Consider the following 26,790-nt stretch of genomic DNA (forward strand, 5'->3'; position numbering starts at 1 on the left):
AATCCCACTACTGGGCATAAACCTTGAGAAAACCATAATTCACAAGGAGTCATGTACCAAAATGTTCATTGCAGCTCTATTTACAATAGCCAGGACATGGAAGCAACCTAAGTGTCCATCAACAGATGAATGGATAAAGAAGATATGGCACATATATACAATGGAATAGTACTCAGCCATAAAAAGGAACGAAATTGAGTTATTTGTAGTGAGGTGGATGGACCTAGAGTCTGTCATACAGAGTGAAGTAAGTCAGAAAGAGAAAAACAAATACCGTATGCTAACACATATATATGGAATCTAAAAAAATGGTCATGAAGAACCTAGGGGCAAGACGGGAATAAAGATACAGACCTACTAGAGAATGGACTTGAGGAAACTGGGAGGGGGAAGTGTAAGCTGGGACGAAGTGAGAGAGTGGCGTGGACATATATACACTACCAAATGTAAAATAGATAGCTAGTGGGAAGCAGCCGCATAGCACAGGGAGATCAACTCGGTGCTTTGTGACCACCTAGAGGGGTGGGATAGGGAGGGTGGGAGGGAGGGAGATTCAAGAGTGAAGAGATATGGGGACATACGTATATGTATAACTGATTCACTTTGTTATAAAGCAGAAACGAACACACCATTGTAAAGCAATTATACTCCAATAAAGATGTTAAAAAAAAACGGCATCATATAACACGTGACCTTTTGCATCTGGCTTCTCTCAACATAATGTTTTCAGGGTTCATCTACGTTGTAGCGTGTGTATCAGTACTGCCTGCCTTTCTGTACCTGATAATATTTCCATGTATGGCTATGCCACATTTCATTTCTCCATTCGTCCGCCGACTGTTTCCAGTTTTTGGCTCTCATGAATAACGCCGCTAGGAGAAGAAGGTGTTTTTTAACGTGTAATTTGAGCAAGTGGTTCCGTGTTATTAACACGCCTTGGGATGTGTGTGTGACAGGCCTGCCCTCCCCTGCAGCTCTAGTTCCCGTCTCTGAAATGCATTGATGATTCTGTTTGAGGATTCTGTCTTCCTTTGTGTTTTCTGCTCCCACTCTCCCTCCTGTAACCCCTTTCCCGTCTGCCATCCCCACTCCCCCTACCCCCCCCCCCAGTCACACGTGCAAGCCCCAGACCTTTTTTTCTGTTGTGACTAAACTGTCACCTGAAGCTGCCTCCAGGAGCCTCTGGTCTGAGCCCGCTAGTGGCATTAACGTGGCCCTTGTCCTGTTAACTTCAGCCTCACAGATTTTCCCCCACTGAGAACAGCTTTGCTGGGCACTGAGGGTCTGTGACTTCCTTCTCAATTAGGCCGTTAAAAAACTGAAACATGGTTTAGATAAATAAATAACTCCTCCTTCCCTTCCTCCCGACTCTGAGCTTGGAGCTGGCGAGCTGACTGGGGAGAAGGTCACAGGATGGGGGCTGGGGGATGGGGAGAGAGGACAAGGTAATGGTGCCTGACACGGATCTGTAATTACACGTGGACAGAGCTCTACACTGAACGTGTCTGGTCCCTCCTTTGCTCCGAGGAGTTCCCGTTTTCTGGCTCGTGTGACGGGTGGGGCAGAGCGGAAGGTGGACCAAGGTTGCAGTGGCTTTGTCTGACTCTCTAGGTCTGTGACGTCCTCCTTCAAGCACACCCCTCTTCCCCACTGTCTCCCCATCTCTTCCCTCCGCCCCTTTCCATGACTGTCTCCCTGTGTTTCCACCTTGTTGCTTTTCTGTGGTCCCTCTGTTTCTCTTTCACCCTCTACCTGTCTCCTCCTTTTGTCTCCTTCCAAACCTTCCAGCATCCCCCATGCTGCGGTTGGCGCATGGTTTGGGGGATTGCCCTCCAACGCGGGCTGTAGCCGACTTGCCAAACTGCTTTGTGAAATGAAAAATGTAGAAATCTTTCATTTACTTGGCCTCTGAGGCTTCGCTGGGGTGGCGGGCAATTGGCAGGTCTGTTGGCTACACCCCACGCTGGTCGTTGTTTCATATTCTTAGCTATAAAAGTGGGGATACAAATGGTACCTACTTCATAAGGGCGTAGTGAGGATCCAGCAGGAAATGGATGCGAAGCCCTGAACACAGTGATTGATTCTCAGCAGATGCTCAATGAATGAAATCTCTTAAATGAAATCGTTTATTATAAAAATTTTTAGTCCTGGGTAAAAATGGACCAGAATAATGAGCCCCCATGCATATACATCACCCAGATTCGATATGTTTCAACATTTTATGTACCTGCTTTGTCCATCCCCTCTTTTTTTGGTTGCCTGAATATTTTAAAGCAATTAGCAAACCTCTCGTAGCATTTCAGCCCTATGTGCATCTCTAAAAAACTGAATGTTTTCTCATACAGCCTTAATACCTTTATCCCAGCCAATGAAAATGATGATTCTTACTTTAATACTGAGTCCATATTCAGGTTTTTCTGTTTAACTTAAAAATGTCCTTTTACTCTTGTGTTTTTTGAATCAGGATCCAAATATTGTTCTTGTATTGTAATTGGTAATAACATCCCATTAATCTAGAACAGTCCCCCACCCCACCCCCACCCCCAGGTAATTGACGTATTGAAGAAACTGGGCCGGCTGTATTGTAGAGTGTTCCACATTCTGAATTTCTCTGTTTGCTTTCTCGTGGTGTCATTTAAATTGCACTTCTGCTTCCTAAATTTCCCGTGAACTGAAAGCCAGCTCCAACAGCTGGATTAGCATGTTAGGTTCGGATATTGTAGCAAGAGGCACATGACACGTAGGTGCCGCTCTGCCGTCACTTCTCTAAAGTGGGCTCAGGTGCAGTCAGCTCTCCGGCTCCTCATTCAGCTGTCGTCTGCCATTCGTTTCATTTTCACTGACGATCTCTGCATAACTCGATTATTTTATTAGGAAGTTACAAAGCGGTGAGTTTGCTAATCATGCCATTCCTTCCACGTTGAATGCTTTTACTCATCCACTTGAGCTATATATTTGCCTGTAAAGACAGTGAGGTGCTGTTGGCAGATTTCTACGACGTCTCCCATGACTTTTATAAATTTATTTATTTATTTATTTATTTATGGCTGTGTTGGGTCTTCGTTTCTGTGCGAGGGCTTTTCTCTAGTTGCGGCGAGTGGGGGCCTCTCTTCATCGCGGTGTGTGGGCCTTTCACTGTCGCGGCCTCTCTTGTTGCGGAGCACAGGCTCCAGACGCGCAGGCTCAGTAGTTGTGGCTCATGGGCCTAGTTGCTCCGCGGCATGTGGGATCTTCCCAGACCAGGGCTCGAACCCATGTCCCCTGCATTGGCAGGCAGATTCTCAACCACTGCGCCACCAGGGAAGCCCCTCCCATGACTTTTAAAAGCCTCCAGGTGTTACTCCCAGGGGTAACCCGCTGAAAGAGATTTTGCAGATATAATTAAGGTTGTGTTCTGGGTGGGCTGAATTTGCTCACACCAGCCCTTTAAAAGCAGAGAATGTCCTCAGGCCGACAGCAGAAGTGAGAGAGATTGAAGCAGGAGAAAGGTGGGATGCACCCTTGCTGACTTTGCAGGTGGAGGGGGCCCCATGAGAAGGATTGTGAGTGTTGTCTAGGAGCTGAGGGTGACCCCTCCTCCTTGGCAGGCAGCAAGGGAACAGGGAGGGACCTCAGTCCTACAGCCGTCGGAACAGTATTCTGCCAACAACATGAATGAGTTTGGGAGCAGATTCCTCCCTGGAGACTCTAGATAAGAACCCAGGTTGCCAACACCTTGATTCTGGCTTTGTGAGCCCCTAAGCAGAAAACCCATCAGAGCCTAGTTCTGACCTCCAGAACTAGGAGGTATTTATTAATGGTGTTTTTAAGTCACTGAGTTTGTGGATATTTGTTACACAGCAATAGAAGACTAATAGAGCAGGATCAATGCTTAACTTCTTTGTTTTTAATTGCCGGTTTCCAGAATAAAAAAGGTTAAGTAAATGACAGCTGCCTTTATCTTCCTCATCTTTACATAGAAATCATATGTCTTAACGGACATCAATTAAGTTGATTCCTAATTTGCTGTCAGTAAAACTTACTCATTTAGATATTGACAAATGTCCTCGGTTTGGCTCATTGAAAGAATGGTTTTAAAGGGATACTGGTTATCAAATAGACAGTAAAATCAATTTGTCGGTTAAAATCAATTTGTATGGTTAAGATGTTTTGCTACCATTTTCTTCTGTGATATACTGAAATAATTTCATCATATGCAAGTGGGGCACATAACATTTGATAAATTCCATCTGTCTGTTGACAATCTACTCACTTCTCTGACTGCATACCCTCTCCTGTTAGAGAAGGATGTTTCCGATTATAAGGAGACTCCAAAATAGATGCTTAATTCATGAAGTATGCAAATGTTACTCTCATATATAAAGAACATCATAGTTAAGGTAGTATGACGTCACATCATTATTGCCACGGAAGACATTTCATTTTCTCACACTGACTTCAGAGCTTAATCCAGAGTCTGAATATTAATCTTTTTGAATTCATGTGAGAATTGGTGTCTTTGAAACATGGTTTTGGTCAAAACAAAATTTTGCAACTTTTACTCTTTTAAAAACAGCTTTATCGAGGCATGATATTACATGTTATAAAATTCACTCATTATGAGTGTATAATTTGATGAGTTTTAGTAAACTCTGAGTTGTGCAGCCAGCACCACAGTCTAATTTTAAAACATTTCCATGTCTCAAAGAGACACCCTGTGCCCACTTGTAGTCACTTCCTGCTCCCATCCCCAGGCAACCAATAATCTGCTTTCTGCCTCTATAGTAATTTGCCTTTTCTGAACATTTCATATGAGTGGAATCTTACAGGCTGTAGACTGTTAGTCTTTTGCATATGGCTTCTCTCATTTAACATAAGGTTTTGGAGGTTGATCCACGTTGTGTGTTCGGTCTCTCGTTCCCTTTTGTTGCTGAATAATATTCCATTATATGGATAGACCACATTTTGTTTATCCCTTAGCCAGTTGATGGACATTTGAATTATTCCCACTTTTGGTCTATTACAAACGATGCTGCTGTGTTCACATTCACGTACAAGTGTGGATGTATGTTTTCATTTCTGCTGGGTATGTAACTAGGAGTAGAATTGCTGAGCTGTATGGTGAATCCATGTTTAACTTTTTAAGGAATCACTAATTGCTTTCTAAATTATACTATATTTACATTCTCACCATCATTTTATGAGAGTTCCAGGTTTGCCATAGCCTCATCCACACTTGCTGTTGTCTTTTTGATTCTAGCCTTCCAAGTGGGTATGAAGTGGTGCTTCATTGGGGTCTTGATTTGCATTTCCCTAACAGTTAGTGATATTGGACATGTTTGTGGTGATTAGCCATTCTTATATCTTCTTTTGTGAAATGTCTTTAAATCTTATGCCCATTTAAAAAATTGATTGTCTTTATTTATGTTATTTATCATATGTATAATTTACAAATACTTCCTCCTAGTCAGTGGCTTCATTTTCATTTTCTTCACGGTGACTTTTGAAGTACAGAAGGTTTTAATTTTGAAGTCCAGTTTACAAATTCTTAGAATGAATTTTGGTGTCTTATCTAAGAACTTTTTGCCTAACTGAATTCCCCAAAATTTTTTTTCTCTTTTTCTTCTAGAAGTTTTAGCATTTTAGCTCTTAGGTCTTTGTTTGATTTTTGAGTTGTCATGTATAATGTGAGGTCAGGGTCTAAATTCATCTTTTTTTGCATGTGGCTATCTAGTTGTCTGAAAAAAGTTTGTTTTTTTGTTTGAAGAAAAAAAACGTTTTCTTCCCCCATTGGATTGTCTTGGCACCTTTGTTGAAAATTAATTGACCATGAATTTAAGGACTTATTTCTGGACTCTCAGTTTTGTTCTGTTGATGTATATGTCTGTTCTTATGCTGGTTCCACACTGCCTTGATTACTGTAGCTTTATAGTAAGTTTTGAAATCAGGAAATAAAAATCTTCTCACCTCATTCTTTTTTTTTTTCTTTTCCAAAATTGTTTTTGGCTCTTCTGGATCTTTTGCATTTTCATATGAATTTTAGCATCAGTTTTTCAATTTCTGCCAAACCCCCCCCCCAAAAAAAAAACTACTCAGATTTTGGTAGGGATTTTGTTGAATCTCTAGGTTTGGAGACAACTGTCATTTTAACAACATTAAGTCTTCCAATCCATGAATGAAATGTCTCTACAGTTGTTTACGTCGTCCCTAATTTCTCTCAGCAGTGCTTTGTAGTTTTCAGTCTTATATGTCTTCTTAAATTTATTCACAATTATTTTAATGTTTTTGATGCTATTATGGATGAAATTGTTTCTTTAATTTCATATTTGGTTGTTCATTGCTAGTACACAGAAATAGAATTGGTTTTTGTATGGTGATCTTGTATCCTACGATCTTGCTGAACTAATTTATTAGTTCTAGTAGATTTGTGTATGTGTGTATGTTTGTGAGTTCTTTAGGATTTTCTACATGTAAGATCCTGTCTCTGAATAAAAACAAATTTACTCCTTTCCAGTCTGGTGCCTTTTCTTTTCAATTTTTACTTTTCACTTTGATTTCTTAAATATTTATTAATGTTGGTTTCAAACGTATTTAGCATGATTTCAAAGAACATTCGGGTTGAAAGAATGTATAAATTATATTTGGCATTTGGGGCTAAGGCATAAAAAATATACTTGCCATGGACTTTGAAAAAAAATTATGTTTCATTATAAAAAGAATACATTGGAAAGACAGAAATTGCTACCTTACAAAGTTCTTTTTAAAAGGATTTTCTGAGCAGGCCTGTAGAAAGAAAGATGGACACAGACATGACATAGAGACCTCTTTTTTTAATTTGGTAATTATATTCAAAATACAGGACCACAGAAGTACTGAAAAAAAAATAAGCAACACAGAAGAAAACATTTTAGGATTACTTTTTTGTCAGTTTTCAAGGAACAAAGTTACCAACCTATTTTATGATTATAAAATTATTGCTTGAAGTGCTTTGTGCTTCAAAACATGGTAGATGGCTAAAATCTGCAAATACTTACCACTGTGCAACTTCTGACTTGAAGACCAGAGTTAAATGATAGCACATCGAGCCCTTTTGCATGTGGTCATAGAGAGGGAAATCTTAACCCGGGAACCCCCCTTCAGGCTTTGTTTTCTCTTTTGTTTCCACCTTGTTTGGAAGAGTTTGTTTGCAGGGCCTTCCCCAGACAAACAGCCTCCCTGATTGACAGTCACAGACGGCCGGGGTCCCATCCTGTCTAATGTGTAAAACTTCCTCCAGCTGAGAGCCACCAGCCCCAAAAGATGGGAAAACCTGGGGCCCCATTCAACTCCACATCAATTATCCATGCCTTTATGGAGACTTCTAGTGAGGGAAAGAGTTAAAGATCCATTTGAACTTTCAAACAGCAGAGGTAAACACTTGACTAAGCACGGCAAATTGGATTTTCAATTGGAGAGGCCAGGCAGCCGCAGGCAAGGAACCCACAGAAATGATGGACACAGATTCTGCACACTTTCAACTTGCGTCTCTAAACAGAAATGCCGCCTAGAAAGGAAAGACACTGAAGAAGAGGGAAAGGCTGTTAGTCCAAACCCCACTGGCAGGCAGTCCTTTGGGCTGACTCCTTATCTGTGTTGGCTCCCACAAGCCTGGGTATTGGTGCCCCGGGTTGGAGACGCCACCTGCCCTGCCACGCAGCCTCTGCGGCTCTGAAAACTGGGGACATCTGAGAAAATTGTGGCAGCTTTCAAAGAGAGTAAAAAGGCTTAAACCAGTCCTATGAGAAATTTAGTTGTCTTTTTTGTTTGTTTGTTTATTTTAAACCAATTTATTTGGGCTGGTTTTCCTTTTACAAGACATCTTTCAGGTTCTAAGATCAGCCATGATTATCTCTTCCCAGAAAAATTCAGAAAAGGTACACTTTTACTGGAATGGCACAATCCTTTAACATTTGCTAATCACTAGAACTATAGGAACCCTGGCATGTGACCACCAGACCCCTGATCTGCAGGCTGGCAACTCTCTCTCTGATCTTTTAGGTGGTTGCTATTTAATTTTCCCTGAGCTCTTCTGAGCCCGTGGTTGATGGGAATTACTATTGGTTTAAGACAGTGATGGCCACCTGTGTACTAAACTAGTGTTTTCTATGCTAGTTAAAATAATGTGACCAAGTTTGCCTATTCCCCAAAAAGCAGAGCCTGAATAGGAGGTAAGCACTTCACAACTGCTATTTTCTCTGTCACCAGGAAAAGTTAGTGGGGAAATGAGCATGCATCTGGGTTTTTTTTTTAATTGAAGTATAGTTGATAGAATGTTGTGTTAGTTTCAGGTATACAGCGAAGTGATTCAGTTATACATATCTATATTCTTTTTCAGATTCTTTTCCATTATAGGTTATTACAAGATATTGAATGTAGTTCCCTGTGCTATATAGTAGGTCCTTGTTGTTTATCTATTTTATATATAATGGTATGTATCTGTTAATCCCAAACTCCTAATTTATCCCTCCCCACCTTTCTCCTTCGGTAACCATAAGTTTGTATTCTATGTCTGTGAGTCTGTTTCTGTTTTGTAAATCAGTTCATTTGTATAATTTTTTTAGATTCCACGTATAAGTGATATCATATAATATTTGTCTCTTTCTGTCTGACTCACTTCACTTAGTATGATAATCTCTAGATCCATCCATGTTGCTGCAAATGGCATCATTTCATTCTTTTTTATGGTTGCATAATATACCATTGCGTATATATTGATATATACCACATCATCTTTATCCATTCATCTGTGGATGGACATTTAGGCTGCTTCCATGTCTTGGCTATTGTAAATAGTGCTGGAGTTTTTTTTTTTAAACATATAAACTATACAATTCCTAGTTAATATATCATGATACTAAAATCCAGAATTTGGGGGCAGTGCACAAAGATCTTTCTGTAACAGGTCTCTGCTTTATGTACTTTGTTGAATGAGACATTGAGAATCTAATATATTTTAAGTGCTCCACTGGAAATGTCTTATTAAACAAAAAGGTACGTAGGGGAGACTAGAACAGCCTCAGGCCACAGAGGACTTTCTACCTGCCACCAGCTCACTCTGCAAAAGGATGGATGTGAAACCCACAGACCTCTGGCATGCCAGTATCAGACAGCTGTAAGGAGTGTTTACTACTGCCCAGAAATCTCTGAAATTCTTGGAAGGGGCTACTGGTGATGTTTCAGAGCCATGAGTTTAGATCCCACGGCAAGTGTGAGGAAACCACTCTTAGCCAAAAGGGAGGTCTAGCCAATCAGCCAACATCTGCAACTGACTCAACTTTGTAGCTGTCTCGTTGCCTGGGTCCACGTAATTAAGGGAAAATACTACATGCTGTAGCAATATTAGCAAAGCTGGGGTCTTAATATATATTCCTGGAGAGTTCTAAGGACCTAGGAAACATCACCTCTGCTGGAAAAGTTGACCATCTGCTTTTTGAACTGACAGTAGAGGGATGATTGGGCGGTTTTAGAATTTTAGAACCCCAAACGCCTGAAATTCCAGGTGGCAGTGCACTGTCATAATATCCCCTGGTTTTAACTCTTTTGGAAATACCTTTTTTGAGGGTTTTATACATTATCTTTGATTTATTTTAGTATTCCTACTTCTAGTCAAAGTCAAGACCAGGAAATGTAGAGATATGCTATGAGGTGGTTCTCGGGCTTTGTTTGAAATCTACTAAAAATTCAGTCATTCATTCAGTAAATTTCACTGTGTACCGTGCATCCGTGAATAGTACTGCTATGGGTGCCCCTGTGGAGCTAACATTCTTTGTTTAATATATTTATTTAATTATTTATTTGGCTGCACCGGGTCTTAGTTGTGGCGCGCGGGATCTTTTAGTTGCAGCATGCGGACTCTTAGTTGCGGCATGTGGGATCTAGTTCCCTGACCAGGGATCGAACCCAGGCCCCCCTGCACTTAGCCACTGGACCACCAGGGAAGTCCCTGGAGCTAACATTCTACGGGGGGAGACAGACCAACGAATACACACTGTCCGCACAGTAGTAGATGTTGTGGAGAATTGTAGAGGCCAAAGGGGGGCAGGGCTTGCCGGTGTGTGCGGCAGTTTCAAATAGGGTGTTTGGAGAAGGCACCACTTATAAAGGGACGGTTGAACAGCATCCTGGGGAGGTGTGAGGGCTGAGCACCTGTGTACTGGGGGGAAGTGGGTCCAGGCAGAGGGCTTAGCAGGGCAGAGACCCTAAGACTGGAACCACGTGGTGGAGGAACAGAAAGGAGGCTGCAGCCAAGGGGCTGAGTGGGAGGGACCGCGAGACAGGTCGGGGGTAGTTGGTGAGGCTCTTTAGGCAATCACGAGGCTCTCCGCTTTTACTGGTCATGGGATGGGACACAGGAAAGTTTGAGCACTGGGGCGGCACACCCTGACTCAAGTGCTCATGCAGCATTGTCTAGGTGCTGTGGAAGCAAGAAGCAGGAGATGCTGCAGCGCGTCAGCAAGAGATGATCCCGGGTTTGGGACCAGCGGCCAGCAGTGGAGGTGGTGAGAAGTCATCTGAAGATGGGAGGATAAATTTTCAGTGAATTGTGTTGTGGTACACAAGCGGGTGGGAGGCACAGGGGCTTGCAGGGTACCATGTGCTTGGGTTCAGTTGGAGCCAGAAGGTGAAAGAAAGGCTCAGACAAGAGCCTGAGGGTGTAGGGCGATGACTGTGTTCGTGCATCTCGGAATTAAGGTAACTTGCTTGCTTTGCACAGTGGGCCATCTGCTCAAGAGGACTGTCACACCTCCTCTGTGTTCTACATGGTGCTTTTAGGTCAGCCTTAAAGTTCAGAGCTTTGTCCCAACTCTGCTCGCTGATGAGCAGAGAAGATTCTTGTGATTTGGTTTCCAAGAGAATTCCCAGCAAAGTGTGGAGGTGGGGGCAGAGAGAATTGCTTTAGTCCCTCAAAGAGACTGTTTATAACAGTAGAACACAGTGAGAGCAACCAGGACAGCTTCTTCAAGAAGCAAATGTCTTTTCTTCCCTTGTAAGATGCACTTACTCTCCAAAGAAATCTTTTTTTTTTTTTTCTTACTGGAAGTATTTCACTGCTTTGATTTCTTTTTAATTCATTGTCTTCAGAGTTTGCTCTTTCAGAATTGATTTGCTTACCGTATAATCTATGACTATTTCAGAAGATTGAAATTAGGTTTGTTTTGTGGCTTCTAATTTTAAACCAAGAAGTGGGTTCAGAATTGGTGATGGAAAAGAACTTGAAATAGGATAGCTTACTGGGAACATTGATTTGGACCCTTTTCTTCTATTGTTACTTTTTAGCTTATCTCTTTCAGAATATGCCTGATTTCCTTCTCTTGAGATACCACATATCTAAGGATCCAGTGGTTACTTAATTTTTCTTTGTTTACTGATAAACTTGCTGTATGCTTTTTGTCTTTTAAAAATAAATTTTATTGAGGTATAAAACACTCACAATAAAATACATCCAATTTAAGTATAGAGTTTGAGTTTTGACAAAAGTGTACACCCACGTACCTGTTACCACAATCCATATATGGACCATTTCCATCACTTTAAAAAGTACACTCTTGCCCATTTCTAAACAGCTCATCCCAGCCCCAGGCAACCACTGATCTGCTTCTGCTTCCAGTCACAGTAGATTATATTTGCCTTTTCTAGAACATCCTATCAATAGAATCAAATCCTATGCACTCTTTTGTGTCTGGCCCCTTTGCCTCAGCACGATGTTCTTCCTTGAGGTTCATTTATCATGTTGCTTGTGTCGGGATTTTTGTTTCTTTTATTGCTGAATAATATTCCAATGTACGGACTTATTAACACACTTCACTTTTCATGGACATCGGGTTGTTTCCAGTTCAGAGAAATTACGAGTAAAACTGCTATGGATATTTTTCATCAAGTCTTGTTGTGAACAAATGCTGTCATTTCTCTTTGGTAAGTGCCTAGGAGAGGCATTGTTGCATCTCCTGTAATAGGTACACACAGTTTTTTTGGTTTTTTGCTCGTACCATGCAGCTTGCGGGATCTTAGTTCCCCGACCAGAGATTGAACCTGTGCCCCCTGCAGTGGAAGCATGGACCCCTAACCACTTACCGCCAGGGAATTCTCAGTATACATGCATTATGATTGTTATGTCATCTTGATGAATCTACCACTTTTATCATGATGAGAAGTCTATCCTGGTAATAATATATTTGTTCTGACGTCTACTTTGTCTAATATTGTTATAATCACTCGAGCTTTCTTGATATTAGTATTTGCATGGTATGTCTATTCTCTCATCTCTGCCATGTAATTAGACTATTTAGACCATTTACACTTAAATAATTACCAAGTTAGTTGGATTTAAATCTCACATGTATTATTTGTTTCCTTGTTGCTTTTTTCTTTTCCAGTCTTCTTTTGGATTGAGTATATCCTAGTAAGTTGTCATCACCACTGGCTCATATTAGCTATATAGCTCTTCATTTCATTCATTTTTCTGGTGTTTCCAGGCACCTCGTGTTCATGAACTCCTGGTGCCTTTGCCTCAGCAGGACCACCATGGTCTGCTTGGATCCCCCTCCCAGCATCACATTTCAGAAAGTACCTCCAGGCCAAGAGCTGACGCAGCCTGGGGTCCTCCTAGTTTGCTCTCCTTCTTTCAGGGACTATACCCCTTCTGCGTCTGAAAACAGTTACTTCATATATTTTGTCCAGTTTTCTGGTTGTTATTGTGGGAGCTTAATTCCGGCTCTGGTTACCATATTATGTTCTGAAGTGTAATTTTATTTTTGAAATAAAGTATTTGGTTCTTGGCAGGAGAATGTGTTAAATATGTGAAATTGGGACTACCTGTAAAACCCTAGAAGCATAACACCATTGTTATAACTTCACAAAATGATGTAAAGATGGTGATGATCAGTTTCTGGCTTACGCATAGCAGCATGTGTAAACCTCAGAAGCAGAAGCTTTGAAAAGTTCTGTATCAGTGCCGTTTGAATGGTAACAGCCCATAATCAAGCCCTTAGGTGCTCAGTGTTCTACATACAGATCTTTTTTTTAAAAAAGTCATCTTATGTGTGTTTGTTTGTTTGTTTGTTTGTTTATTTATTTATTTATTTATTTCTGGCTGCGTTGAGTCTTCGTTGCTGTGCCCGGGCTTTCTTGTGGTGCACGGGCTTCTCATCGTGGTAGCTTCTCTTGTTGCAGAGCACGGGCTGTAGGCACGCAGGCTTCAGTAGTTGTGGTGCGTGGGCTTCAGTAGTTGTGGCTCGCGGGCTCTAGAGCACAGGCTCAGTAGTTGTGGTTCATGGGCTTAGTTGCTCTGCAGCATGTGGGATCTTCCCGGACCAGGGCTCGAACCCATGTCCCCTGCATTGGCAGGCGGATTCTTAAGCGCTCCACCACCAGGGAAGTCCCCTACAGATCTTATTTAGTCTTCAAAATGACCCCATGCCGAGGTTGGCATCAGCCCCATTTTACAGGTGAGAGGACCTGCACTCAGAGGTGAGTGCCCACATGCTTCTCACCTGCCTGGCATCTTGTAAACAGTGATGGCTGAACTGAAATTGACCTTACAGAGTTGGGGTCTGCCACTCTCCAGAGCTCAGGCCCTCGGTCACCATCTGAGCTGATGATGTAAATAGATGAAACGCCTTAAGGGACAGCAGTAGAGTTCAGGTTAACTAGTGCTGAAACTGCCATGTATGAGGTGGTTATTTTCTTCCTGAAATAGCTACTTCTTGCCAGGACAAAGCAGCACGATTAATTTCCCACAAGAAGTGGTTTCGAAAAAGCCCTCACCCTCTCTCCACCTTCTCTTTCCCCTTTATTGCCTCCCACCTTTCTTCCTTTACTCTTTTCTTCTTTTCTTTATGTATTTTCCCCCGTCTCCATCTGTCAGAATAGCAATAAGAGTAACAGCAAAAAAGAATGAAATAAAACCGACCCCAGTTTAATTCATGAAACCACAGAGTGCTAGGCTTAAATGAAACATTAGATTTTTATCTATCCCAGTCCTTTTGTTTTGCCAATCAGGAAACCAAGGAACATTAGCACAAAGAGTTGGTGAAAACCACCCAGGTTGTTGGCTACCACAGGAGCCAGAGTCTAGGGCATACTGACCATGGGTGGGGTGTGGGGACCATCTGACTCTGGGGTGTCATGAATATGAGTCAGGTCTAAGCATCTTATCAGGGATAAGTGGGTAATGAAAGCAGGTGACAAGAAAGAGACTGACTGGGTTATTGTTTAAATTAGTTATTTAGGGAATGTTTCTTTGAGGAAGTGATTTGAAGAAGTGATTGGTTTTGAGAAAGAAAGAGCCCCTGTGAGGATCAGGTGGAAGCGCGTTCTCAGCCGAGAAGGAACAGCATTCTTGGAATAGGGAACAGCCTGGTAATCAGCAGGGGCAGGAAAGAACACAGCAGGTTCCAGGATCAGCCAGAGGCCAAGGTAGGCAGAGAGAGAGGCGGGCAGGAATCAGGGTTTTATTTTACGTGTAATGGGAAGCTCTGGTAGGTTTTGACCCTGTCTGATTTGTTTTAAGATCATTCCAGCCTCTTTATGGCGAATGAATTATCCAAGTCAAAAGTGGGAGAGCGGAAGCAGGGAGATGAATTTGGAGGCTGCCGCCGTCCAGGAAGTTGGCGGTGCTGGCTTACATCAGACAAGGACAGTGGAGATGCAAGAAGGGGGTGGATTGGGATTTATTCTGAAGATAAAGCCTAACAGGTCAGCTAGTGAATGTGGGGAGTGAGGGAAAAAGACGACTCAAGAAGAACTCAAAGGCCATTTAAGGGATAGTATACTTAGTTTCTGTAATTTAGGACAGTGGTCCCCAACCTTTTTGGTACCAGGGACCAGTTCCATGGAGGACAGTTTTTCCATGGACTGGGGCGGGGTGGGAGGGAGATGGTCTTGGGATGATTCAAGCGTATTACATTTATTGTGCACTCTATTTCTATTATTATTATATTGCAATATATAATGAAATAATTATACAACTCACTATAATGCAGAATCAGTGGGAGCCCTGAGCTTGTTTTCGCTTGTCGCTCACTGATAGGGTTTTGACGTGAGTCTGCAAGCAGTTGATTTATCATGGTCTCCATGCAGTCAAACCTCTCTACTAACAATAATCTGTATTTGCAGCTGCTCCCCAGCGCTAGCGTCACCGCCTCAGCTCCACCTCAGGTCATCAGGCATTAGATTCTCATAAGGAGCCGCAACCTAGATCCCTTGCACGCGCAGTTCACAGTAGGGTTCGCGCTCCTATGAGAATCTGATGCCACCACTGATCTGACAGGAGGCGGAGCTCAGGTGGTAATGCAGGTGATGGGGAGCGACTGTAAACACAGATGAAGCTTTGCTCACTCGCCCGCCACTGCTCACCTCCTGCTGTGCGGCCCAGTTCCTCACCGGCCATGGACCGGTACTGGTCCGTGGCCTGGGGGTTGGGACCCCTGACTTAGGGGAATGAGTACATTCTATAAAGTATATTTCCTTAACTTATTCAAAACTATGAAAGGAAAGGAACTAGTTAATGCACAGAAAGAGGAAGCAAACGGGGTAATTGAGAATACCGTGTCATCCCGTCCCCTTCCCGCTCTGCACCTGTCCTAAAGCCCCACTGCAGGACACAGTCCTTCTAGTTACTGTCCTTCAGGTCCCCCAGGCTGGCCTCAGTCTTTTTTTTCTCTGTCTTTTTCTTCTAGCGTACACGCCACCGATGAGTCTGACACTCTGTCTCCCTCTGTGGGACACCGCCTTCTGGCCTGTGCTTTTCTCAAAGATCCAGCCATTTGGGAATTCCCTGGTGGTCTAGTGGTTAAGAGACTGTGCTTCCACTGCCGGGGAGAGGTGCGGGTTTGATACCTGGTCAGGGTCCTGAGATCCCACATGCCCTGCGTCACGGCCAAAAAAACCCCAAAAAACAACAACAACAAAAGATCCAGCCATTCAGGTATTAGCTGAACCATGAACAGTCCATTTTCTGATGTTCCTTATGTGCCATTTATCTGGCACTTCCTGTGGCAAATGTAGGATTTCCAGGTGCCTCTTCCGTGCAGTTTCTCTAACTGGAATCCAAATTCCTTGAGGCTAAAGATAACCTCTGCTGCTGTTTTCCTCTTTGTGACTAGAAAGCATCTAGTTCAGTATTTTATACATCAGAGGAAGTGACTCTTTTTTTTTTTTTTGTCTTTTTGCTTTGGCGTGAAATCCTTTCAACTGCCATTACTGTAAAACCCTTATTTGTAGCATTTTGTGTAAACAGTAGGAACACAGCTGTATACTCTGTGGTTATTTTCTCAGCGTGAGGAGAGCATTCCAGGAGTGAAGTCACGGCCCACCAATGATACACCCAGTGTCCTGTCCATCATCTCCATCGTGGCCCTCGTGGGCATCTGTGCACTGCTGGCACGAGTGCCCAGTTGGGCAGCTGTGTTGAGTAGACGGCTCGCGGGAGAACAGCTGGGTGCTTGTCCCCGTTACACACAAAGGGTGGAAGGGACTTCCCACCGCCACATCCCCACTCCTGGCAGAAGGTATAAGGCCCCGAGCGTACAAAACTCCAACACGTAAACACACTGTCTAACTTTTAAACATACCTATGTCATTTAATTAACAAATTGCTAGAGTCAGCTGGCTACAAGTTAAAATGAATCTGGACTCAATAATCAGAAACCATCCCATTGCTCTAGTAAGAAATCATTTCATAGTCATGAGATTTCACGTCAAGATATGACAAGCCCACCCCAGCCACCAGTCACTGGACGTGCAACAGCGGCCTGTGGGCCTTCTTGCCCCAGAGGGTTGGCTGTGGCACTGTCACCACCTGGTGTTCCGCCATCAAGGTTCTACTTTTTTGAGCCTCGAAGGCTTTTGCTGACATCTTCCCATTCTGGTAGAAATATTCAGAGCCAGGTGGTAGGCAGACACTGTTAACGCATAGGGGTCAACACTTTGTACCTGTTATGGGTCGGCTTCAGGGATGGGATGAGGATGAAGGGGTCATCTGGGGACAGATGCGGTGGCAGATGAGCATCCTAAGGAAGAGGAAGGAAGAAGGATCCAGCTTTGCCGTGTTGAGAAGAAAGAGGCCCGGCTCTAAAATCCTCCGCCCCGGATTTGAGAGCTGAGTTTAACCTTTCATGAAACAATTGCCCACTTATATTAAAAACTATTCCCCAGCAGGCTCTTTGGCATTCCGAAGCTCTGAGCACACGCGAAGCATTGTGTAACTGAGAAATACCTAGCACTGGGATTCTTCTAGACGGATCCCTCAGCCTGCCGGATGAAGCCTATCTCCCCACGCCCATTCAAGCCTCAGTGGTGGGATAAAGCGTTCCTTCCACCTTTTCCCCATAGAAACATGCTGTGTCCAGATTCAAAGTCTCACTCCTTCCTTATCTCCATGGAAATTTCCTGTCTCTGACCACTTGTTCTTTCTCTTGACTCTGTAGCCCATTAATCTCTCCACACCTGGCCTGTACTTCACTTCTTCCCGGAACCATCTGTGACTATAGCGCGAGCCATACTGATCTTCCCTTAGTAAATTTATCAAATGTTTATTGAGCTGATTAAGAACTGGCCATTGTGCTGAGGATTAGAGAGAAAACCACACATGAGCAGGCCATTTCCCTCCCAGAGCCCCTGATGTAAACAGCTCCTTGGTGACATCGTTAGAGGCGCAGCCTTTCTTAACACTATGCCGCTGTGTATTCCCAAGGCCGGCGTCATGTTTAATGGGGAGATACTAGAAGTATTGCCATTGAACGCCAGGAACAGACAAGGAACAAGAAGTGGACACATTGATCACTCTGACAGGACCACTACCCAAGAGGTGGAGGGCCCGAAGGATTCCTTGAGCAGCAGTGCTGAGTAGCAAACCTCAATACAGAAGGCCCTGGACGTGCACGTGAGCAAAGACCTGTAACCCAGGGTGAAAATGGAACCTAAACATATGAAAAGATTTTCAACTTGATTAAAGATTAGCAAAGTGCAAATTACTCTGAACTATTATTATTTTTCTTAATCTTTCAAATTGTCACAAGATCCAGAAGTTTAATAACACACTTTTGGTATGGCCGTGGGTTTAAAAACAGGAGCTGATGCATTGCCGGTGGGTGTATGAACAGGTACTGCTCGGAGGGGGCTAATTTGGCTGGGTCTATTAAAATACCAGAATGTCTATATAACCTTTGGCTCAGGGGTTTTACTCGGAGGAATGTATCCTACAAATAGGCTTGAACACATGAGAAATGATGTACGGAGAGGGATATTTGTTGCAGCAATTTTGTAAAAGCAAAATATTTCCTGCAGCCCAAATGTTCACCATTAGGGAACAAGTTACATAACTTCTGACATTCCATCCGCTGGAATAATGCAGTGGGAAGGAGCGGCCAGGTAGCTCTTCGTGACTAGTATAGAAAGATCTCCATGGTCTCGAGTTATGAAAAAAAGGCTGACGGAAACAGTATGGTAGGAAATAAGAGTTCGTCTTTGCACCTGCCTTGTGCTGTGTTACGAGGTAATGCAGCGCCTATGACAGAGACCCACACATGGGAGTGTCTGTCTCATCTGTAGCGGTGCAGGGTTAGCGGGAGGCCCCCCTCCAAGTGCCAAGCTCTTGCCATGTTGTGGCCCTGGTGTCCCTAGGACTGGGAAGTTTCCTGCATCGAGCTGGGTGAAGGAATCACACGGATTTCTTAGCACCTGGCCAAGAAGTAACACACATCACTTCCCCGAAAAGATACAAGGAACCAGTAATAGCCATTACCTTGGGGGTGATGGTGGTGGGTGCGCTACTGGGAAGATGAAGGACATGGACCAGAAGGAAACTTTTCATTTTATACCTTTTTAATTTATTTTTACAACTTTGAGCCATTTTGTCCATTCATAAGATAAAAAGAGATAGTTGCAAGTTAGTGGCCTTGAAAGCACTAAGGACCCAGGGCCGTGGGAGCACAGAAGAGGGATAGCTCCTCCCCCTGGCTGGGCTGGGGGGGCTCTTCGAAGTTTACTGCGTTATGTGATGCTCAGTTGAGGTCCTGAAGGTAAAGTGGGTGTTAACCAGGTCAAGTCTGGAGGGAATGAGAAGGGTGGGGGTGGGGAAGCAGGTAGAGAGGTGGTTGGCAAGAAGGGAGCGGGTGCTGAGAAGGGGAGTCTGTTTCAGGTGGAGTGAGGAGCGTGTGTGAAGGCACAGGGGCGTGTTGAGTGCCCCGCGCTTGCGTCCGGCCGTGCTGGGCAGGTGGGCGCTGTAGCTCTGGGGAGGTGTGGGGCCAAGCGGGGCGTGCATTGCAGTGCAGATGTTAGAGGCTGGGTCTAATCCAGTGTTCTGTGCAATGATGAGTTCAAAAGCAAGGGAACAGCATGGTCAGATCTAGGCAGCAGCACACAGGACGAATGGGAGACTGGACGAATGTTGAGGTGGCCGTGCCGTGATCTAGGAAGCAATGCATCTCTCCCTGCAAAGCGAGTATGGCACTTAACTAATGCTACGCAGTTAGGTATTATCTTTTATGTATGTCTATCAGTAGCTCCAATCAGATTGCAATTGCTCTGAGAACCCCTTTATTTACACTTATAGCACCATGACATAAATACTTATCGGTTGGGCTTCCCTGATAGCGCAGTGGTTAAGAATCCGTCTGCTGATGCAGGGGACACGGGTTCGATCCCTGGTCCGGGAAGACCCCACATGCCAAGAAGCAACTAAGCCCGTGCACCACAAGTACTGAGCCTGCACTCTGGAGCCCGTGAGCCACAACTACTGAAGCCCGTGTGCCTACAGCCCGTGCTCTGCAACAAGAGAAGCCACTGCAACGAGAAGCCTGTGCACCGCAACGAGGAGTAACCCCCGCTCGCCGCAACTAGAGAAAGCCCGCGTGCAGCAACGAAGACCCAATGCAGCCAAAAAAAAAAAAAAAAAAAAAAAAAAACCAAACAAACAAAAAACTTATTGGTTGATTCCCTTTTGTTTTAAATAAACCTTTAGTGGAATATATGTATAGAAAAGTGCTCAAGTTCAAGTGCATAGCCTCATGAATTATCACCAAGTGAACACACATGCATTAATTGGTTGATTGTTATTCTGTTTCTTCCTTGTTAAAATTATGGTTAGACCCAGTGTGTTTTACACACCCTCCCCACTTTGTCCTGGCCATGTTTAATCTGTGATGTACACACATACCCTAATTTCCATACTGCCAGCTTTAATCATTGTTCTTTGAGACGTCTTTGGGAAATATAAATCAGGTGGATTGTTGGAATAAAACTTCTATTTTAAGTTATTTTAAATCTCACTTTATTTTGTCACTTTGTTTGTTTACTATTAGATGTACATTAAACTGTTACAAATGAAAAAAATTGACCCCAGTCTGGAAAGCCTATTGGCATGATGCATAGCCAGAAATTTTTTTCTTTTCCATCATTTCATAATGTTGGTAAAGGCTGAAAGTAATCCAACTATTGCAAGCGTTTAGATATACTTTTCTTGCCACTGAATTTTCACATTTTCCTCCCAGTCCCAATTTTCTTTGTTCCCTTTTGAAGTAAGAGCCAATTGCTTGGAACCTTCTATGAATTTTTCTTTGGCCACGTTCATTACCATTTGTGCTTTTGTCTACTAGACTGTTAATATTCAGGGCCCCAAATCTCTCCGTTATCTAAATGAGTGATCTCATTAATTAATCTAAGAATATTTTGTTGAGCACGTATGTGCTGAACTTAAATTGGAGGTGGGGTAGATAATTCGGATATTTAGAAGACCTATTTACAATATTCCTCAACTACATTTTGTTACTAATTTTCTTCTGTAAAGTTTTAAGGCAGGAAGTGAAAGTTCTAGTTTGATAAGCAGAGTCAAATAAAAAAATATATTTAAGGTTTGCATGAAGTAGACAAAAATAAATAGCTAAATATTCATTTTGATTTATATTTATTTATTCCTCTTGGGACTTGGAAGAAATGAAAGGGAGAATTATTCAGTGGGAATTTAAGTTAGTATTATTCATCTTAGGAGGGGCATGGTGCCCTGTGGGAGTTTTCCATTTTTACATCTGTATGCTTTTTTTCTGTATTTTTGAGTTTGCTTTTCTAGTTATCATTTACGATTTCCTTTATTTTCACTTGTAAAGACTATTGTGTATCCTGAATGTGTCAGAGTAGTTGTTTCCAGCCTCTGCATTACCCAGAACCTTTGTAATTACTTACTTAAGTCCCATGCCTCTGTGTGTGAATGATTTTATCTTCCATACAAACTTGTGCTTTATGAAAAACATCCTGTAGAGACTGACAACCATGTAAGTGATCAGGCATTAGCTTCTGGAAATCTTAGATCCCAATTTGTGATCGACTTAAAGCCTCTATTCAGGAACATCTTTTGAGCCTTGTCCCTGGCTTAGTTGTATGTACCCAGTCTTATTTTTCTTTCTTCTTTAGCACCAGTTTTTTTTTTTTTTTGGTGGGGTGGCAGGAAGAGTCAGGTTTATTGAGGTATAATTTAAGTAAAACTCACCATCTACAATGTACAATTCTGTGAGTTTTGACAAATTCATAAAGTTGTATAATGACTACCAAAGTCAAGATACAGAGTAATTCATCACCTCCACAAATGTTCTAGTGCCCTTTATGGTTGACCGCCACACCCCACCCCAACCCCCGGCAACCACTGATCTAGTTGTTCCTGTGGTTCCTCCTTTTCCAGAATGACACATAAGTGGACTCATTGAGCATGTAGCCTTTGGGTCTGGTTTCTTTCACTTAGCACAGTGCATTGGAGATTCACTTATAGTGGATGTATCAGTGGTTCATGCCTTTGTCTTGTTGAGTAGTGTTCCATTGTGTGGATACATCACAGTTTACCTAGTCATCAATTGAAGAACATTTGGGTTATACCCAGTTTTTTGATATTATATATGAAGCTACTACAAATATCTGTGTTCAGATTTTTGTGTGAATATCAAGTTTCATTCCTATTGGGTAAATACGTAGGAGTGTGATTATTTGGGTTGAATGGCAAATGGATATTTTAACTTTAAAGAAATGTTTTCCAATGAGTCTGCATTCCTACTAGCAGTCTATGAGAGTTCCAGTTACTCCACATCCTCTCCTCGTCAGCAATGGCATTGTCTCTCTCTCTCTCTCTCTCTTTTTTGGCTATTCTAAAAAGTATATAGTGATATCTCACTGTGTTTTTAATTTGCATTTTCCTATTGATTAACAATGTTGGACATCATTTCATGTGCTTATTTTACATTTATATATCATCTTTGGTGAAAGTATTCAAATCTTCTGCTCAATTTTTAAAAATACTGGATTGTTTATATTCTCATCATTGAGTTTGAGAATTCTTTGTGTACTTTGGATACAGGTTCTCTATCAGATATGTATATTGCAAATATTTTCTCCAAATCTGTGGCCTGTCTTTACTTTCCCTTTGTAAGTAGTAAGTAATTTATGGGAAATTACTTTTGAGACTGTGTAAATATTTTGTTCCTTATCAAACTTTTGCCCCCTGGTTTTGGCACCTATTGATTTTTTTTTTTTTTTTTTTTTTTTTTGTGGTACGCAGGCCTCTCACTGTTGTGGCCTCTCTCCCGTTGTGGAGCACAGGCTCCGGACGCACAGGCTCAGCGGCCATGGCTCACGGGCCCAGCCGCTCCGCGGCATGTGGGATCTTCCTGGACCGGGGCACGAACCTGTGTCCCCTGCATCGGCAGGCGGACTCCCAACCACTGTGCCACCAGGGAAGCCCCACCTATTGATTTTCTAACTCCATCATTCCTTCTATAGTTTTTGGTTGGTATTTGATGCTAAGGAAGAGCTTCCCCTTCTTCCCTTTATTCTTCTCCTCCCTTCTTCCTTCTTTCCCCTTCCCTCCATTGTGGAGTCACAGCCCATCAGTCATCCCAGCCAGCACAGTAATTCCCCTCTTTGCCTGTTGATTCAGAGGCACAAGGAGTCCAAAGCATTATATATGCTTCTCAGCGAACGAAGCTTCTGGTTGCCAAAATTTGATATTGTCAGTCTTCTGAACTCTGCCCTTCTAGTGGTTATGAAGTGGTATCTCAAAGTGATTTAATTTATATTTGCATGATGACCAACAGTATTGAGCCCTTTTAATGTGCTTATTGGCTAGTCATATTTCTTCCTTTGTGAAGTGTTCACATTTTTTGCCCATTCTTTTATTGGGTTGTTTCCTTTTAAAAATTGATTCGTAAGAGGTTTTTTTTTTTTCTTTTAATGTATACATAAATGGGATATAGGCCTTTTTCAGATTTGTTTCTTACTTTTTTTCTTTTCCCATTTGGATATAAGTTTTTTCTAGCACCATTTGTTGAAAAGACTTCCTTTTCCTAATAAATTGCTTTGCTATCTTTGTAGAAAATAAGTTGAGCACATATAAGTGTATTTCTGGATCCTCTATTCTGTTTCATGGATTTAGTCTTATGCCAGTACCACACTGTGTTGATTACCATGGCTGTATAATGAGTCTTGAAATTAAGCAGTGTAAGTCCTTGAACCTTTTGCTTCTTTCTCAAGATGTTTTGGGTATTCCAGGTTTTTCGCATTTCCATATACATTTTAGAATCAGCTTGTCAGTTTCTTTAAAAAGCCGATGGGGATTATTATTAGGATTGCATTGACTCCATAGATCAATTTGGGGAGAATTAACATCTGCAATACTGAGTCTTCCAATCCATGAACTGACTATATCTTTCCATTTATTTAGATCTTCTTTAACATCTTTCAGTCATATTATATAGTTTTCCACTTAGTGGCCTTGTATATCTCTTATTTATTTATTCTTAAGTATTGGTTCTTTTTTGATGTTATTGCAAATGGACTTGTTTCAAAATTCCATCTTAAAACTGTGTGATGTGAGTGTATCTAATGTCATTGATTCTTTTAGCTAATGACCTTGTATTTTATGGTCATTTATGGATCTTCCTAAATTCACTTATACATTCTAGTAGTTATTTTGTAGATAGGATTTGTTATATAGTTAATCACGTTGTCTAGGAATAAAATTAGTTTTGACTCTTCCTTTTCAATTTTAGTAAGTTTTATTTCCTTTTCTTATTGCACTGGCTAAGACCTCACAATATTGAATAGAAGGTGTGAGATTAGGCATTCTGGCCTTTTCTAGTCTGAAATGCTTTGTACTTTGTTTATCCTACAGCTCAGAGAGGTCTTACTGACATTCTGTTTTATCATTGATCTCAGCATCATATTTAATTCCTTTATATCATTTCCCATAAATTACAGTTATTTCATTTGTTTACTACTTTGTTGTCTGCCCCTTACACAAACCCATAAGACTCTTATAGGAAAACCTCTGTCTTCACCAACATATAGCATGGTGACTCTTAGTAGACACTCAGTAAATGCTTTGTCAAATGAGTAGATTTTGGTAGGAACTTCTAGCAGTTATGCAGTCTATCCTCCGTCCCGGTGTTTGAATCTCCTTGGTAAAACCTAGGACAGGTATTATTTCTTACAAGATTTTTTTCATATTTTTCTTTCCCTCTTTTAAATTTTTTAGGTGGTTATATTTCAATTTCCCATAGAAACCACGTATATTTAATGCTTTCAAAAGTTCTTAGTTGATCTTTTATAAAAGATAACACAATACTTTCTACTAATTTTTGTAAAATATTTTAGTGGCAAATTGGGATAGTTTGCCTTTCCTGGATGTTACATACACTCGGAAGTTAATCAGTATTCAGGCAGTTTGCAGTGGTTCAAATATAGAAACAAGGGTAAACACATTCCACAGTTACCTAGTAAGCAGGTGTTGGGTCACTACTTTTTATTCTTTGAAATCTGGAGAAATCGCACGGATGAAGTGAACCAGTTAGGCAAATTATTTCCTTATTTTTGCCCTTTAGCTTTTGTTCTAATCTGAGTAATGCTTTTTTTTTTTTTTTTAATGTAATTTAAGTCTAATGAAGGTAAATTGCATTCGGCCTGGAACACAATGATCTAGGATGTATCCAAAAGGCAAAATATCTTTTTTCTGACTGCTCCATTTTAACAGCTGCTGTGATAGAAAGTAATGCTTCAGTTTATGTACAGACACGAGGAAAATACTGTTTTTTTCCCCCTATATGATGTTCCAAATAATTCTTTGGCTTATCTTACACATTGATGATGGAAATTGCATTAAAGAAGTAGGTAAAATTGCATTAAAGAAGTAGGTAAAATTGCATTAAAGAAGTAGGTAAACATCCAAAGAAGTTGGATGTTTATTCATTCAACTCCCTTTCTTCATCCTCCTCCTTCCTCCTTTCCCCTCCCTTCCAGTTTACAAGTGGAGATTTCAACAGTCCTCCACCGATAATGGAGAGAATAAATAGACATTCAGTAAGATTTAGAGCACCCGGACAACCCTATCACCCAACTTGGCCTAATTGCCCTTCTACTTTATTTAATGAAACACTCCACCCTATATACTGTTTTTCTTTTTTTTTTTTTTCCAAGTACCCTTGAAACATTCACCTAGAGGGACCAAGTTTGGGGCCAAAACCAAGTTTCAGTACATTTAAAAGCATTGGAAGTCCTACTGAATGTGTTCTCTGACCACAACAGAATTAAACAGAAATCAATATCCCAAAAATACCTGAAAAAAATCCCCCCAAATATCTGGAAATTAAACTACACATTCCTGAATGACTCATAAGCCAAAGAAGAAATGACAAGGGAAATTGGAAATTACTTTGAAATGGATGAGAACAAAAAGTCAACCTCTCTCTTATGTAAAATAAAAATATTAACATGCAGATCGGTAGAGATTCACATCTTCAGCTCTTCCTACTCATCTGCTTCCTGCATTCCCTGCTCCCTCCATATGTTGGCCTTGCTGCAGTTCCTTGACAATATGAGCACGGCCGTTGTACTGCTGGAGCTGTGCACCCAGCCCCTGTTAGTCTGGTCTTGCCAATTTAACCAAGCAGTCCAAATACCTTTCTTCTAGTTCCACTGAACAAACATTTACCGTTTTCAAAGGTCATGTTCCTGGAAGCATGGAGGAGAATTTATGGGGCAACAACAGACAAGCTCAAGTTATATAACCCTTACGTTAACTTGAATGAAAATCTTGTCAAAGCTGCTTCCTTCCTGTCCCGCCTGGGGAGTTCTGATCTACCTTTGCCCAACATTTTAGACTTTTTATGAATCTTTCTTCACTTTTTTTCCCCTGTGACTTCTGTCTCTCCTAACAGTCCTTTAATTGTTTGGACCTTCTCATTGCTCTTGACTTTTCATAATCTTCCAGTATCTCTGCCCTCAGTCTGGTGTCAGCTTGTCCTCTCCAGCTTCATTCATTCACTGAGGCTTGACTAGGTGCAAGGCATTGAGCTGGCCACTGGGTTTGGTACTGGGGTGGGAGACTTGTAAATCAGATAATTAACCTGGGTGAGCACTTTGGCAGAGGCATGTTGGAAGGGCCATGCAAACAAACATTCTTTCAACACATATTTATTGGCCTCCCACTGTGTAGCAGGCACTCTGCAATGGGGGTGGTATCCCGGCAGAAGGTACTGATTGCTTGAAGATGAGGCGTGGAGTTGTGAAGCAGAAAAGCACCATCTGGGAATGGGTGATGTGCTCTGGCACGAGGTATTTGGTAGGGACTTGGAGGGACTTGAGCTGATAAGTGGTGAGAGAAAAGGCTAGAAAGGTTAGGAAAGTTTTTTTTTTTTTTTTTCTTAAGGGAGTTTTAATTCTGTTTCTGTGGGCGTAGCATTTATTAGCTCCATGGTGACTCTTACCAACTTCTGTATTACCTGTATCTCTGATTTCTTT

At 41.9% G+C, this 26,790-nt stretch overlaps 1 protein-coding gene across 3 annotated transcripts in view; it reads left to right on the forward strand.

The window, feature by feature from the left end:
• GRK3 (G protein-coupled receptor kinase 3) overlaps positions 1-26,790 on the forward strand; it is a 125,724-nt gene that overhangs the window by 28,243 nt on the left and 70,691 nt on the right. The gene's annotated exons all lie outside the window — the stretch shown is intronic.

This window comes from Mesoplodon mirus (genome assembly GCF_964341445.2).
Source record: "Mesoplodon mirus genome assembly, chromosome: 13".
Taxonomy (NCBI): Eukaryota; Metazoa; Chordata; class Mammalia; order Artiodactyla; family Ziphiidae; genus Mesoplodon; species Mesoplodon mirus.